Source organism: Tetrao urogallus (assembly GCF_951394365.1).
Source record: "Tetrao urogallus genome assembly, chromosome: 3".
NCBI classification, from domain to species: domain Eukaryota; kingdom Metazoa; phylum Chordata; class Aves; order Galliformes; family Phasianidae; genus Tetrao; species Tetrao urogallus.
This window is the reverse complement of record NC_136815.1, coordinates 67473700-67491710: the sequence shown is the minus strand read 5'-3', so window position 1 is coordinate 67491710 and position 18011 is coordinate 67473700.

The following is an 18011-nucleotide window of genomic DNA, read 5'->3' as shown; positions in this document are numbered from 1 at the left end:
ATGTTTACTGTGGTAAGATGACCAGGATCACAAATTTGTCTGGACTACTGACACATGAGAAATTTAATGGAGGAATTTACTACAAAAGCAATGATACCCTGCTTTGGCAGGGGGGTTGGACTTGATGATCTCTGGAGGTCCCTTCAACCCCTATGATTCTGTGGTTCTGTGTGATTCTGTGATTCAAGGATCTGTCAGAAATTCCATGAACTGAATTGGCAGCAAAGATTAAATCACAATTATTATTTATATCTTAGACTGTAGAAAATTTATATTACTTTTTGTCTCTTTCGCTGTTGGATGGTGGTTGATTGCCTCCTGTGTTTCTAAGTACGTTTGAAATTGCCAGCAAGACTAGTAGTTTTACATTTTATATTATGAGTATCGGAACTACTAAAAGAGCTAGGAGGCTTCTGGGAGCAGAAGTTTGTATTTAAGTAACACTGAAGAGCAAGAAAAGCATTGCTATTCTTATGTGGGGTTCTGTTTGCTGATTAATGTAAAGGCATACCCAGGACAAGAAGCAGCATTTCTTGATATTGTTTTCAATTTCAAAATGCTACTTCTGAATGAGTGAACCTTGTTGATGTCTCAAAAAAGGCATTTTAGAATTTCTGTCTGCTCAAAAACCTTTGTGTAGTGATAAAGTTGTGCTTAGAGTGGCGTTATAACTATGCCGCTTCAGTAAAGAAATGGGAAAAGGAATGTGGCATGGACATTGGAATATTTGCTTCAATTATTTTCTGAAGTCAATAGCACTGCCCATGTGCATTAAATAGTAATAAATTTAGATAAAGGAAAGGTTTGCAGAGAAATTCCATATATTCACAAGCTAATTTTCTTTGTAACTTAATCACTGGATTAACCATACCAACCCAGTTCTCTGTGTCATTTCAGAATTAATATTACCCTTGAAGAATTTTTTTTTACTTTTGAAAAAAACCCATACTGGAAGTATTTAACAACTTTCGTCCAATGGACATGCGAAGTAGCTCAGCTCACAGATGAGGAAGCAGGCACCACAGGAGATCAGTTAGGTAAGTAAAGAGTTACTGCACAGGATTTATTCTGGTTGTTCAATTTTAGGGGACAGTAATCCTCAGAAAGGGACAAGTTGATAATTTTAACACTTCTAAGCCTCTTTATGTTTCTGTTTTCATTAATTTCACCAAATGACCGAACTGTAAGCAAAGAAAACTTGTAATATACTGTGGCTGATTTGGGAAAATATCTGTAATTTTTAGTGCTGGATGGGAATTCTTTGGATCATCATTTCTGTTGAGAAAATTCAAACTGGTTGAACCTGGTTGGAGTCTCATTTTCTTGCAGTGGTATTCTTTCAGGAAGACTTGTCAAGTCCAGCATGTAAATGGAAGACCAAATGAGCTGGCCACTATGTAGTGATATTCCTGGACTGGTTTCAAATTAGTCAGTGACTTTGTATTTGTTTTCCTTCATCCCATCCTGTGTTTTTTCATATGTCCTGAGCCATCTGCCATTAACTTGCTTGAAATATTAGTTTTTTTCTTATTTGGTCAAAAATAAAATTTTTTGGAAAAACTCTCAAGTGTCACCTGAGGAATGGGAGAGATTTTTGCAATTTTAGATTTATTGCTGGTAAAATATTTGTATTATTCCATTCAGTGCTTTGTGGTGGAAATGGGCTTGGGAGCATGGCACAATATAGCTGATCCATAGGGGTTAAAAAAATTACCTTCTTCAACATGACCATTCATTTCCTTTAAGTATTCTCTCCAGTGCTTACATTCTTTCACTGCTTACATTTCCATCATTTCCATCTTCTGAAGGACTTGGCTTTTTTTTTTTTTTTAATAACAATTATAAAGATCTATGAAGAGCATGTTTATTCCAAACATTTTCCTTTTTCTGCCCTCTGTCCTTTTGCTCATAAAGCTAATCAGAAATGCGTTTAATACTTCATCAGTAAGTGGGCTGCTAAGAAATGAAATGCAAAAAAAAAAAAAAAAAAAAGCAGTTTTCTTTAATCAAAGAACTGTATTAGTGAAATAAACTGTTAATATATGAATTGAATTGATTGCACAGTTTTAAAAATCAATTACAGTTCAGGTATTTTGGATTTCTAGGTATTAATAACTGAATTTTACAAGACTACTTCTTTTTGTACTGTAATATAATTCCAAGGAGAAAAAAATAGTAAAGTACATTTCAGTTTGAGTGTAGCACTAAGTGCACTTTTTACGAAACAAAATTAATTTATTTTTTTCTAGTCTTTCTGAAGTTTAGTTCGTGTATTGTCTATATTTCCTTTTTTTCTTTAATGGATTGACTGATACAGATGTGTCTCCTGTAGAGCTGATATTTATTGACAATGTATTTCATTTGTTTGAATAGAATTAGAATTAAGATGAAATCCTTTACTAAAAATTGCATATTTCATTCTTTTAACATCTACTTTAATGATTATCCACAGAGAGGGAAATACAAGTCCTGCTACATCTGATAGAAGTTTTTAATGCTGTTTCAGTGTGAGATGATCAAGTTGTTCATAAAGTTTCCCTAATCTGTCTTTTGGTATCGAAATTTTTATTTTTTACAGGTGGATCTGAAGCATCTCTATGTTCTAGTCAGAAACTTGGTTTGGAGACTATCTTAAGTCATTATTTATTAGCATTTCTGCAAGATTTATCAGATCATTCCTCATTTATTTCCTGGGCACGGTAAGGTTGAACTAATCAATGCAATTTCTTTATCTGTGGAACTCATTACCTCATCTCTACTTTGGATGCTTGTAGTTCTTTAACACAGTTACTGTGCCATTTTCTTCCAAATAGCTGGTGCTGTTCAGTGTTAACTGGGAAGCAGTGTAAGTAATGCGTTGTTACAAAGCCTGCTTATCACAGCTATGTTATGCTTCTGATGAGCAGTACAACAGAAGACGTTTAATCACCACTCTGTTTAAACAAGAAAAACACATACTTCATGGAACAGCCTTAAACTAGTTGTGGCTGCTATTTAATGCTATTAACTGTTTACTGTGCTTTGCAGATGATCACACTGATAAGAGTGCTTTCCAACTAAGTTACGTTTCTGGACTCTGACTTTATTTTTCATTCTGCAGCTATTTAGCTCTCTGCTATTTCAATCCCCTGTGTAGCCTGTGAAATGGAAAAACAAAACAAAAAACAACAACCCACCATCATTGCAGTTAAAGATGAAGAATTGAAAGTTTAAATGTGACATATGTTGTCTTCAGTATACTTTGGAATGTTGCCTCTACTCTTTCAACAGGCCATGTCATGCTTTTCATTGAAACTTGATAGGAATTTTAATTTAAAATGGGCTCTAGAAACAAGTAACTGATGATTTGAGTTTTCCAAATCTTAAATGATTTTGATATTTAGAGTACAAGCTAAATGTTTGTAAGATGAAATATCTGAAATACTGTTTCTAGAGCATGCACTGTTTTGTTCTGCAATAGTACTAACAAAATGGAAACAAAATCCTTCATAAACATTTTAAATGCTATGTGTGGCCTTCTGTTTTTTAAGTACTTAAAGAACATAATTAAGGAGAAACTATCTTCAACCTCAGAATGTATGAGGTACTTAAAACAAAAGGTGTTTGACTCTTTGTGGCTTACACAGTTAATTATAAGTGCTGCTAAATGCACTCTTTTGTAACCTAGATACCTATATTCAGGTTTTAATTTAAATGTCTGTGACTTTTCAGGTTTTTCTGACATGTTTTTGAAAACCGAAGTGATCATCAGTTAAGCTATTTAAAGTCCTGTAGTAATTACTTATGGACTACTGTTTGAATAATAATTGATCTTTCTTTGACTTAAGTAAATACAACTATATTCTAAAATTATAAAATATATATATTTATTTGACTCCTGCCTGCCTGCTAGGTAACTAACGAGAAAAAACAATTGTGCTTAATATTTCAGGAATTTGACATCTATTAAAGGGTTTTTGAAGACAGAAGAAAATATATGGATTTCAAGTGAAAAGGAAATGGATGACATTTTACACCTTGCAGAAATTGTAGAAGAAATTGTAGTGTTTAACTTCTCAGTTCTTTCAGGCATCCGACCTCTAATGGAAACTACCTTGAGTGAAGTGATTATGTGGATGAAAGGGGAGGAATCCATGAGAAATGTTTCACTTGATGTTTCTGACCTCTATTATGAAATACAAAAAAATTTACAGGCTTGTCTGAGATTTTGGATGAAGGAGAAAACAGATTTTTTCTGGGAAATGTTGAAAATTGTGTCTCATGAACTTGATTCCAGGGTTTCTCACATAGGTCAAGTGGAAGTTGAGGAGACACTGGAGTCTTTATCTAGTTTTATATCTCCTGTTACAGAAAATAAAAACAGTCTTAATAGAAGCATTCAATTGCTCAAAAATATCCTAGCAGATTGGCAAGATTTAAATAGTCCTACTCTGAACCATCTAAAATACTTAAGAGAAAACTTTCTAAGGAATCTCTATGAGATTGTATCATTGGTTGACAGTCATGTCAATGCATCTTTCAGCATAGGTCATGGAGTGAGTAATACCTCCTTTTCATTACTGTCAAATGCAATGTTTATATATAAAGTACAAGAGTTAGGCAGAATTGTTCCCAATTTCTTTAAAGACATTCAAAAATTAAACAGTAGTAGTGTGGACTCACTTCTTCAGATACTTTTCTCTTTGTATCAGAATGCTGATCTGCTCTTAAACGCTGAGAGCAATAACACTTTGATGTTTCTTTATAACACCTCAAAAGAAATTTCATCCTTTCAAACATGGAATGATTTCCGAGATATGGACCGAATTTCTGATTTTCTATCTGAAACTTTTGATCTTCTCTGGAACTTTACCAATAAGTCACTCTGTGAAAAATTACTGGCCTTTTACAATTACACAGAATTTCAGGCCTGGTCTTTTATACAGGAAGGCAAAAAAGAGTTGCAAGTTGTCTATAATATTCTGAGCAGCCTTAAAACCTTATTTTTAGATGAAGACCTTGAAGCAGCTGCCTTTTGTTATTTGGAACAATTTTTTGACATCTCCCCAGAATGCATTGTAAGAAATGGGTGCATTTACTTTTATCCATCAAACATCACTTCTGTAAATGATTCAGCAGAGGTTTACAATCTCCTGCTTCCATTGGACAGTGTCTTGTATAATATAACAAAACTGGAAGATAAGGTAAGTTTATCTTCTGCTTTGCATTGTACTTTTACATGGCTTCAAATGTGGACAGAGATTTTTGAAGAAACATCCAGAATCTTAAAATTGAATTCAACCTTTTTTGTCTATCTAAGAAATGATTTGAGAAACCTCTCTGAAAGCATTTTAAATACAACTCATAATGAACTGTGCAATAAAACAACTATGGCTATTGTTGAATCTACATCAGCAATTAATCTGTTGAAAATGATAGTTGAAGGTGGTGATTCAAGTGACTGGAAAGATTTTGAAACTTACCTTTCTGTATTTGAAAATGTTTTTGAAAATGCAATTGATGATGCAAGTTTGCTTAAAGGTAACAGTTCAGATGATGTTTTAGAAATGATTGAAGTTGTGATAACTGAATTGCAGCAATCCATACTAAAGGTTGTTAATAGAGACTTTTTGAATTCTTGGCTTAATACATTCATCTCAGGAGGACCTGAGGGAGAAAGGAGCTCCAGTGAGTTTTCCATTGGGAATTCACTTTCTACTATTCTCAAACTCTCCCAAAAAGAACTTGGATTTGTTCTTGCTGAGATAAAGGACACTGCTGCTTTCTTAACATATGCACCTCTAGATAAATATTTGGTTTGTGCTAGCGTTTTACAGAATATTACAAAATTCATTTCTGACAGTACTCTGAAAAACATAAACTATTCACAATTGAATTTTTCATCCTATATTCATTCCCTGCTCAAATCTTACAGTGTAATAGAAGGAGTAGAGAATTGTAATGGGTGGATCCATGGACTTCATTATCTCAGTGAAAAATACAAGTCACCTTCTCACCTTGAAAATGCAAAACATATTTTATTTCTACTGAAATCTCTGGGAAACACTGAGACGAATGCTAAGCTAAAAAACATTGTGGACTTCCTTAATTCAATTTTCAATTTTATGATCCCTGAGTGCTCTGTAACTGGTTATGATGTGATTTGTGTAAACATTTATTTCAATATTATAGGAAGAGCTTTGGAAGTTGTTCTCCCTGAATTTAATGTACAAAATGACACTATTGTGCTTGAATATATTTTTACATTCTTAAATAATTCTGGAGGACTAATACAAGAGGCTGTGAATAATTTAATGGGTCACTCACAAAATACATCAGATGATACTGGTTTCAATCACTCAGTCCATGGATCTAACAGCACTTTAGGGACCTTCCTTAATCCCTTCCACAGTGTTTGGCTTTCCTCAATAGAACTTTTGTCAGAAATTCAGCATCTTCTTGAAAACAAAACTTCTGAAATGCAAGAAAGCAGCTCCTCTTTCTTTGATGAGAAAAATATCAGTTTGTTGATGGAGATGTTTCAAGTTGTGCTTAGTAAACTCAATAAATTCAATTCAAGCTTGCCTCATGAATTGCAGGGTGAATACAATACACTTCTCAAGAGACTGACAGAGAAAGCAGCTCTGAATGGTAAACTGGTAGGTCTCAAAATTTTCAAGTCTTCAAGCCTTACTAGTTTTCCAATAAGAAATGGTAGAGAGTTTCTAGAGCACATGATAACGTTGGTGCAAAATCTGAAGAACATGGATATTGAGTTCTTGATAGGTCAATTCAAACAAGTCCAGATGGGCTTGGACAATTTCTTTAAAAATATCAAACCTCTGCATAAGGGGAGTTCTGAGTTAGAGATGTTAATAGACTGGTGGGATGCATTTGAGAACAGTTCATGTAATTGGAACCTGACTGGTTTATGGCACATCACGCAACTTTTTCAAGAGGATCCCTCTGATGTAGAAGAGGTGTTCCATCTTCTCCTTGATGTCATCAGCGTTATGGAAAGTCTAGCTCATGGGAACATAACAGAAGTACTAGCTGATGTGTATACTTTTGCACTGACTCAAGAAGCAAAAATGTCGATGTTTACAAAGGAAGAAATCTCTAATCAAGTAGAAAGTCTACTAATGTTATTGGAGATGCTGACAGATGTGCCTGATGAATCCGCAGAGGCCTCAATTTGTTTTTCTGCAGAATTCTGCTGGATTCTCAGAATGGTAACACTTCAGAGTGATCCCACTTCCAAACCTTGTGACTTTATGCAAAGTAATTTTCCTCTGAATCACAATGCAGTCTTACACAAAGAAGTGAAACTTGTTACTCTGAATGACAGCTTCTTGTGCACTATGGAAGATTTTCAGACTGACATTACTCATAATCTCACTTGCTTTATTCATCAGATTAAAGAATGGAACTCTATTCTTTTGAAGTTTTCTGAGCTCCATCATATAAATGGTTCACTTCTTAAAGAACTGCTAGCTTTTTGGAATGAGCTATACCGCTATGCTGTGCCTCTGCAGGCAAATAATACAAACTCAACTGTCAACTGTTCCTCCACGTCAAAGAGAAAAGTGGCTTTACAAATCATAGAAACTCTGAGTAGTATGCCGGCAGCAGAAATAGGTATGTCTGAATATGTTCTTGAGCAGCTGAATGATCTTTATAGTGGCTTAAGCTGGAGCAGGCACTCAAGTGTATCGCTTATAGAGACTGTTTTACCTTATGTCAAGAACATGACAACTGAAGCTTCTGGACTTTTGGATACAGAAGCTGTCCATTCTTTTCTTTCAGTAGTTCAGCCTTTCATGACTTTGTCTTCTGTTGAAAACCAAGCTTACTCAATACTCATGGTATTATCATCTTTAAATGGAAACAACAATATATCTGATAACATCGAGAACATCTGGTTTCCTGTAGTTAAAAGAACAGAAGATTTGTTGTTGAATTTCAATGTGAGACAATCACTTGCAGTAATAGACCAAGAGTTTCAGCTATTAAAGTTAGCCACTGGACGGTCCTCTTCAGTGACTTTTGATGTGTTAATACAGCAGTTTAATACATCATTTGTAGAGGCTGCGTTAAGAAAACTTGAAGACATACAAGAGATTATGAACAGCTTTCTGTGTGAGTGTAATAATCAAAATTATTCTAAAGTGATGCAACCTCTAGTCCTTCTTATTGCTAAAGAAAAATCATCAGATCTACTGCTGGTTGTTAAAGATATTATTGACTTTCTGGAACTATTCCAAAATAAATCTAAAGAAGTTTACACCGATATGTTGTTTGTTGATGATCACCTTACCAGAGAGATATTGAATACTACTTACATTGCTAATTCAGTTTTTCAAAACTTTCTCTTTCATATGATTGATGACCTTGCTGTTACAAAAGAAGATCTGCATGCAAACAGTACTGAGCTTAAGATAGTTGACTTCATTGATTCATTTTTTGATAATGCGCAATACGAAAATGTTTCTACTCTGTCACAAAGCAGAACTCTGGAGATTATGCAAGAAGTGTTGCAAATTACATTTGCATATTTCACAGAACATAACAGGAATAACGTAGCTTTAGGAAAGGATTTGAGGTAAGCAATTTCTATGTACTACTGTAAACGCGTGCCAAAACCCAGCAGTGACAAAACAACTCTTCGTATACAGCTTGCTCAGTTTTTTATTACTATAGTATTTCATATTTGTGCCTTTGTATAAAGCAATATTGTGTTTCATGTTATGTTGTGTACAGTAGATGTATCAAATTATATCACATGGTTCAAGTTCTTGATGTGCTTAGTGATCTGTATTGATGATCAAGGTGATTTCTTTGGAATTACAGGATCAACTATTTCAAGAAATTAGTTGCTTTTAAAACTTTTCAGCTCTGAAAACCAAACCACAGTTTTATTCAAGTCAAGCTTTTTACAACTGACAAACTGTTCATTTTCTTGTGACTAGGCCTCAGGGTTTGAATGAACAAGTGCTTTGAAATCATACACAAAGTAATTCAGATTCCTGCACTAACTCTTCAAGCAATTGATTTTGCACACTAGAAAACAAAAAACAGATTACAGCACATGTATTCATTTTCTTCAGTGATGAGAAAATTCAGGAAGCAATTAGTTCTTGATGTGAGGGGAAAAAAACAAAAAGGTTTCTATTGGTGTTTTGAGAGATCCTTCTTTTGAAAACTGTGACTAGGATTGAATAAAAATAACTTAAATTGATGATGTCTTATGCAAACAGTACGTCCCTTAGAGGGTATGAGTACAGTACATATACTTACGTATATAATATATATACACAAAAATGTATTTGAATATTAATTTTTTCAGTCAATATATGAATATATATAATATATAGTTGATACATATAGTTTTATACATATATGCACAATCATCTGTAGGCATTATGGTTAATACATATTAAGGCGTTCAGTTTGAGAAATGTAATTTCTGAAGGAAACAGCCCATGATCACTTTTGTCAGGTTCCTCAAATATAATCTAAACAGAGGTTTTCTCCTTTGGGGAAATATTTACTAACAACTTATTTAATAGAAGTGCTGCCAGACCAGAGTTGCTGCATTTAAGTAATGCTCAGTGAATCTCGTGAGAAGGTTGCTTCAGAGAGTTCTAGGCAGTCTTACCAATGGGACCGGTGGTCCTACTCATGTAGCATAACAGAGAAACAGTGTAATGAAGTTGTTGTGTGACTCTGGTATGCTATTTAGAAATTGGAGATTCATTTTTATGCAAATATGGTATTAGCCCAATCCATTGAAAAATGAAAGTCAATGCTAGAAATGCGGTTTATTTTTCCAAAATGCTGATTTTCAGAGGTGTTGTGTGTTCTGCTCTTTGCTCTCATTCAGGGGGTACTGTGAGCAGTGTGTTTCTGAAAACTAGCTTAACAACAGTTATGATTTTACTAAAATACTTGATGATATTTTATCTTGATGAAAAACTGTTTTTTAATTCCATGGAAACATTATGTTCTGACTCTGAAACAGTTCAGACAAATATTGGATTAATGGCTAGTCATATAACTGTTAATATTAAAATCCTATCATGGTTCATTAATGATTGTAGTTGTATGTAGTCACTGGAAATTTGTTATGGTACATTCATTATGAAAATAACACTTTCTCATTAATCTTTCCACAGAGCATCTAAAATATGTGAAATTCTTCAGAAACATTTACAACCTGCTAGTGTTCTACTCTTGCATAAGTTGCAGTTTGCCGTTTTGAATATTCTTAAAATCTTCTCAGGTTGGTTACCATGGTTGTGGCTGTTTGGATCACTGTGTGCACTAGTTGTATTGTTAAGACTTTACTCTGAGAAAATTTATAAAAATGAATTAATTTGGGCAATGCAGAGCAGTGCAAGTATACTAATGCAGGGAAATGAAACCAGCAAAGGCGCAGGAAAACAGTTTGATCTCATAGAGGGATAGTTTCTGGAGTGGCCATAATGATTAAAATTCTGAGTGAAAGCAGTTGGTCTTGCAGCTCCTCTCCTATCATTTTTAGGCACATATTCTTTCCCTGCTTCCTGGGCTTGCTCTAACTCACCAGGACCTCTTCCTTCTTTCCTTGATTCAACTCACAGAACAAGTGGAAGTCTGTATAGGCATTTGGGTTTTGTCCCATATTTTTTTTTTGCTGGATTTTTTTCTATTAGATTAGTGAAGTGAATAAAATTATGGAGTTTTTTAACGATCAAGAGTTGGAGCCAGGAAGCATTCAGCTAATAGAAATGAAAAACTGAGCAAGTGTATAAAGGAAGTTTTACCTCCCGCTTCTGAGTAGATTATGGGTAGACTATAACACCACTAAAGCAGCGGATTGGCTAGCTACGGCTCAATAACTTGAACAAATTATTCTGTATGAATGCCTTTGACTTACTTTTTCATGTTGGCATTAAATTTGAACACATTGAGAAAGGCCTTGCATTGACATAAGGGTATAATTTCTTATTATGTAATGGTGAACAGCAGTGGGAACTTAATCTAACAAGCCCTTCTTGCACTCTAATGGAAAATAAAGTTGGTCAGAAATATTTCTTAATGCCTTAAACACATCAGACTTTTATGTTTATTTGCTTTTAGAAAAAAATCCCACCTTTTTCTGTTCCTTTTTGTTTGGTTAATTTTTCATTTGCAGACCAATATGTATGCATTTTTAAATGATTAAGCTTTGGACTCTATCTTACAGAAGAACCAGTTGTCACTGGCAACCTTTTCTGTGTTGTTATGAAGTGTAAAAATGGCATGATGCGTCACTTAATAATCTCTATAATTGAAGGAATCACTCTGGTTCAAGACCATTATCAGGTTTGAACAGTTTTCACACCTATAGGTGTTGTTTAAAGAATATGTTATACTTGGGAGACTAATGTCAGACGATTTTTTCTCCTGCTTTTGAAATGATCTGTCCCCACAGGGCTATATGAAACTGATGTTTGTATGGGTGTAGTTCTAATGCATGTTATAGTGATACACAGAAGGAATTCCTCAAATTAATGAGCTTTAAAAGCTGTAAATATAACTTGAATTACAGTAACTAGAATAACTGAATTGCCATTCAGTACCAAACAGCAGCCCATTTTAGTTTTTCTAAGTTTTATGATAGTGCTAATCTCAGGAATAAGAGTACATTTATACTTTAAAACTTCTACAGGAACAGCTGGAAAATCAAGCTAAATATAAAGCTGTTCAATTTAAAAATGGCAATTGTGGTTACCAGATGGGGATCCGCATTTTTATTTTTTTAACAGTGCATGAAATTACCTGCAGTCTGGGTTGGGAGGCAGTAGCATCTGGCATTTAGTTTGATTCATCCAGAGCTTTGGTTATCACACATAGATGTGTGCACATCTGTGCACACATGTACAAAATACTCACTTCATGCTTTTAGTGCAGAATTTACCTCCTCTTTTCATGAAGTAGTTCTTCTAGTCTGTATTCTGTCTACCTGGAGAACTTGCTGACATGAATGGAAATTCATTGTTTTATGGTAAACAGGCAAAAGAGGCAGCACTCATATCTTAAAGTAGGCATTTGCTGAAGAAATGTATTTCTCTAGTCTCCATTGTACTGGGACAAACTTCTGCAAAAATAAAATAGCAAGATCAGAAATGTGAATATTCAGGAGAAAATATAAGTGAAAATTAACAACAATGCATGATGCAAGAAAACTCTTGTATATAGGTATCCAGAATTTTCAGTTTGCTGATGGAAAATAAGAAAATGGTGAGCCTAAAATAAAAGCAATTTTATTGAAATGAAATTTCTAGTAAAAATGTTGAAATTTCTGTTATGGGCTGAACCCTCTTGATGTTAGGTCAATTCACAACGATTTTTCACTACACAAAACTCAAATCTTTGAGAACTCTTGGGTTCTGGAAAATCTTTGCCCAGTTTCAAATGGTGTGAGTAAATTAGTAGTACTTGAATAAATTAGTAGTACTTTATTCATATTGTCATATTGAAAATATGCATTATTAGATTGCTAAGACTACCCATATCAAGCAATAACATGACCTCATGAATTTGCTAACAAAATGATTACTGTGTTTTGCAGAGTATTGAAAGAATGTGGAAGATTTTCAACAAGGGAGACTGTGAGAGCATGGCATATGTAAACCTAAAACTTTCTGATAATCTAGAGAGCTTCCTGAGAACCTTACAGAATACTACTGATGGCAGCTGTGACTGTCAACTAATGTTGGAGAACATCCAGAGACGCTTGCAAAAGTAAAGCCTCTTACATCTCAGTACCCCAAATGGTTCTTATTAGTGATGCTATTTTGTGCACGTGTTCTATATTTTGTAGTTAGAGGATAAATACTTTTAATCAGTCTCTTTTTTTGTTGTTTGTGTAACTGAAAATTGAGCAAATACAGTGCAGATATTATTTAAGTTGCTATTGAGCAAAATTCTGGTTACTTCATACTTTTGCTGAGCACTTACATCTAATCTTTTGGTTCATGAGTGCTTGTAAACTGTCAGGATTGAGCTCCAAATAATTTCAAATAGTTGCTTAATTACTTGAGGAAAAATAATAGATTTTAAGTAATTTAATAAAACAACTACTACATATTTCAAATTGATTGTATTTCAAATTAATTGTCAGTTAGAAGTGGCTGCTCTTGTAATTGTTGCTATTGTGGTTTGATTATTTTTATAATAGGATTAAAAGCTCTGTATGAATTATTGAAATAACATGGAGGAATGTGGGCCCTGGGGTTTTTCTTATAGACTGTAGATGAATACCCAGTGTTTTAATAGTAAATAATTTCTGAAGTGTGAACACTCTGAATTCTCTGCTTAGAATTAGAATTAATTAATCTGTAATGAGAATGCTTTGCATCTCTAGGTTTTCAAACTCTGTGCTCAGTAAAAAGTATGGAAGTGGGATGTTACTAGACCTGTGCTTCTCTGTAAGCCATTTTTTGTAGAGCACTGCAAGCACAGACATCTTCCCATCATGACATTCTGATTCAGGGAAGGAATTTGATAGTCTCTGTATTACATAAAAGCAACATACAGAGGTGTGTGGAGGTGCTTTCTGCATGTGCAGCGTGCACACAGAGTGTAATGTGTCTGACCTTTTTCTTAAGGACTATTTCATTGTTCATAATACTTCATATACATACTGAAGTCAATGATTTAATTCTGGTAAAGTGTGAATCTATGGTTGTCATTACAGACTGATTGAAAATTGGGAGATACAGTTGTCAGAAAATCCTGTGGTAGCTTTTCTGAGCAATTTTAATCTTTTAAATGGTGAGTTATGGTTTTCTTCAACACTTTGAATCTCTACTTTCTTTTTTCTTTTCTTTTCTTTTTTTTTTTTTTGCAAGAGAGTGTTGTAGTTTGCAGACTATTGAGGGATGTTCCTTATGGAGAGTGACCTTTAAATTTGAAACAGAAGTAACTTATACAATATGAAGTTTTAATGCCCTTTATGCCCTCTCATTAAAAATCTAGAGAAGAGGCTGCAGTTTCTGGGAAACTTAATTAAGCAGGTTGGATAGCTCTTATTTTTATTTTCTTGCAGATATGAAAGTCAAAGATTATGTGCAGAATATTACTGAATTGAGGCTGGACATTCTTTCTTCTGTCAACATCTCTGAAGAAACTATCAGTAGCATTTTGGAAGCTAATATCTCTTTTTCAAAGGTAAAAGATGAAAAGGAAGTGTTAACACAATAACCCAGAGCCAACTGAAACAAAAGATGAATTATATGTGAAATCTTCTGTTTTCATTTGTAACTTCTATGTGAAAGTTCACGAGATTTGGGACTTGAAAATGACAATGTGAAATATTAAGACAACAATTTTTATAGTAGCACCAGTCTTGCCTAAATTGTGCTGCTTCATTACTCTCAGCACTGTTTCACTTTGTGCTGACACTGAATTTGAGTTTTGCTATTCTGTTGGTTTTTGTCTTTCCTCATTTGAATCTTGTAATGAGCAGTCAGATTTGTTTTGTATTCTTTGGTGTGCTCCTCATTGATCTTATCTTTTTGTGTGAATTTTGCTTCACTTTTATTTATCTTCTTTACTTGTCCATTATATATTGTCTAAAGAGTGGATTGAAGAAGTTCTCTGAGGGAAGGCCTGTGTGTATACTACATTTGCTGCTGTTTCCTGTGATCCCTGTGATCATACAGTAGAAATAATAACTGCTGACTAACTGAAAGTTTTCTTTCCTGTTAATGCCTGTGTGACTGAAATGATTTGGCATAAACTGATGAGGTCAATCAAGCAGCCACTGGATGTCACTGATGTTCCACTTGCAGAAATGATTGCAAGTTTTGTTTGTGAAAAGTGTGGCTATTAAAAAGGCAGTTCATACAGTTGTGACTACTTACAGATGATTTGTTCTTCTACTCCTTTGGTGTTATGGCTGCCTTTATTGTTAGCTTGTTATTTTGATACCATAAATGGTAATGAGAGAAGTCATCTGGAAGTGATTCAGTTAAATGGGATTCTGTGCACCTTGATCTTTTGGAATAATGTTAAATGACTGAATTCTCTAATGATTTCCTATCTTCTTTTTTTTTTTTTTTTTTTTTTTTTTTCCTGGCAAAGTACTACGTAGAGTTAAGATATATGTACACATCTCACATTTGTGTATTTATACAGAATTCTTTTTATATGTATATGCACTTAAATCTTCCCCCTGTTCAGTTGGAGCACTAAGAACTGTGTCTTTTACTGATTACATACAAATAATTTTTTAAGATATAACTATTTTAAGCATAGATTATGTTGCCATATGGAAAAAACTAGTGACACTCACAGGCATGTGTAGCCGTGTGTGTCTGTGACTGTATAGCGCTACTGTGCTTGCTTCTGGGATGGTAAGAGTAAGCCTGTAAGCTGCTCATGCTTGCTGCACTTAGCTTTCTATCTCAGTGTTATGCACTAAGCATTCTTATAGCAATGGGATTGTGTTTTAAAACTATGCAAAACCTTTAATCTCAAGATTATAAGCATTTATTTACTGAACATAAAGAGTTTGGCATAGCTCTGGTACTCACAAGGCTGCAAAATGAGTTCTGAAGGACTTGGTCCAGTAGATAAAGTACTGAATGGATAAGAACTGGAGTGAAACTGTAATGTTCATGTGGGAATAAGGATATGAATTTCAAATTGCATAACAGAGTCAGATTTCCATCAAAACAATAAATCCAAATCAATACCTTTTTATGCTACAGGCAGAATTATATTTACACTCATATTCTGGTCTCTGTACACGCACAAACAAAAAGTGTAAATTTAAAAGTGTAGGAAATGATTTGGCATCATGATTCTATGATGACAAAATTATGGAAAAAAGTCTGAAATTCAAAAGGTTGCGGATTAAAATGTTCACAGGAAATAAAGAATTAAATTGTATATTGGCCAACTGTGGGTCCTAGTTAGATTTTCTTATGAATCATTTCCATCACTGGGTGCTGCTATCAGCATTAAATGGAAGAAGTGCAAGTGGATGCTGTCCCAGGGAGTACTGCAATGGAGCCCTGAGTTCTGTACTGTGGCTCTAAAATGTCATTTTCCTGGACTTGCTGCCATTTGCTTTCTTTCAGACATTTCACAAGAAAGAGAAGCTAAGAACTGCTTATAATATATCTGGGCTGAAAGCATTTGCCTTTCTGTGACATTTTTATTAGAAGAAAAGAAAATCATTATTTCAGCAAATTTTATTGTAGTCTTACCATAGATCTGCTTAGGTTTTTGTCCCTTCTTCTGTTAAACAGTAACACCTCAAAGGAGTTTTGGACTAAGAAATGTGAGCTGGCTCAGAGTGATCATTGTGTCACGTAGGCATCCCTAAGTGTTAAATCTGTGATCTGAAAAAAGTCCATACTGTTTGATTTTACAATGATTCACATATCTGTGTTTTGATATTCAGGTGTTTCTGCTACAAAGAGGTGTATCTGCTAGAACATATATAGGCAGTGTTCTAAATATGCCCACTTTAAGGTATCAGTGGCCATATAATTGACCTGTTCACAAATAAAAATGAATGTTTATTAGAAACACACTTCATCTATTTATAAGAATATCAAATGAAAGCATACCAATCTGATAGAGAGCTGGATAGTTCATTCTTTCAGTTTTGTTGAGAACTGCAAATTGCTGTGCTACTTGAAAAATTCTCATTTTGTTTACTACAGAGGAAGGTCAAGCATTCCAGGAAGACAAACTTTTAATATGCATACATTGTGATAGGTTTTTTACAGTGCCTTTGTGATAGCCTTCACTCAAAGATGTGATGAAGAAGTACTTAGCCTCCTGCTCAAGCTATCTGAAAAGAGCAAAACCTCCCTGGCAGTGGAAGAATTGTGTTCTTTACCAGCACTGGATCTGTACACCACATTTGTACTGATTATAAAGAATTTGAACTTACGCCATATGATTTACACGGTAAGATCATTCAGTTCCTATGCTTTTCATTTGAAGGTGGCTTAAAGCATGAAGGGAGATAAATAGTACAATTAACAAATATAGTATTTTGTTGCTTCAAATATCCTTTTCTGTGGAAGCTAGCACTAGCCATGTGGTCCTTTTTGTCCTCATTTAGCTCAGCAAAGCAAACATAGTTGAAGAATGGGGTTGGTAGATCTTATTGTATTCCATACTTGCTTCCTCAGGAAAATTATCAGTGAGGAGTTAATTATGAAAGCAACAGAGAAAACACAAGAGGTCAGAGATTGAGCTGTATTAATCTTTTGCAAAGTTTGCAGTTCATATGATTAGCCACTTGTTAATTTTTGTGAAACACTGATTTGACATCGTTGGAATGAAAAACAAGCATAGGAATCCTCATTCTGTGCATTACAAACTTATTTCCTAAGACAAAATTATATCACCCTGGAACATATTTTTTTGTAGTAATCCTGCTGGCAAGTCAGGTGGTTTCTTCAGGAATGATGTAAATATGTTTTTCCAGCTCAGAGGATGACTCTCTGTAAGGGCAAACCAGCCATATTTCATATGATCTAAGTCAGATAACTTTTGACTGGTTCAGAACATTTCTGTGGTTATTAACAACAATTAGCACAACCGAATGATGACAATTCAGCTTTGTCTGTTGGCATCCACTCTGTTTAATCTAACTGAAAACACTACAGTAATTTAACCTGGTAGAAAAGTTTTAGAGAACTTATGATCATAATAGAAGACAGTGTTTGTATACTCCTGGAAAATAATGGGAATAATACAGTGCCAAAATTAAAATGATGGGGATGCAGAAGTCTGCAGCAAATATGTGCTGTGTCGAGATTTGTAGATTATCTGGAATTGAATGTGGGTTTTCAGAGGGATGTTTCCACTTGTTAGAGAAAAGTTATTGGATGGAATTGGTGATAGTTGTTTATTTCAGATCTTTTGGGTCACTGTAAATAAAATACTATTAAGTACAAATAGTGGAAAGTTACAGCATAGTCTGGAAGAATAATTTGACAACCACAGATCCTGTATTTATTTTATGTGCTGCATTCAAA